The sequence below is a fragment of the Quercus suber genome, unplaced genomic scaffold (assembly GCF_002906115.3).
Source record: "Quercus suber isolate HL8 unplaced genomic scaffold, Cork oak 2.0 scaffold_304, whole genome shotgun sequence".
In the NCBI taxonomy this organism is placed as follows: domain Eukaryota; kingdom Viridiplantae; phylum Streptophyta; class Magnoliopsida; order Fagales; family Fagaceae; genus Quercus; species Quercus suber.
Genome location: NW_027069760.1, coordinates 29,107 through 29,399, shown reverse-complemented (window position 1 = coordinate 29,399; position 293 = coordinate 29,107).

Genomic DNA, 293 nt, shown 5'->3' with positions numbered 1-293 from the left:
CACAAAATTCACTTAGCCCCAAAAAAAAAAAAAAAAAAATCACATTTTCACTATAAGAGTGGTTCCAAAAATGTAGTGCCACTAATTTATACCAAATTATCAATTTCATTTTTTTTTTTTTTATGACAATACCTACTACACCAATTGTATTAAAGCAACAAAATATTGAATAGAACCCAAATGAAGGCCAGTTTAACTGTGAGAAATCTCAGCCATGTATAAAAATCAAACTGAATATTACAATTTTTTTGTATATAATTGAGAAATCTCAACCTTGTATAAAACTGAATATG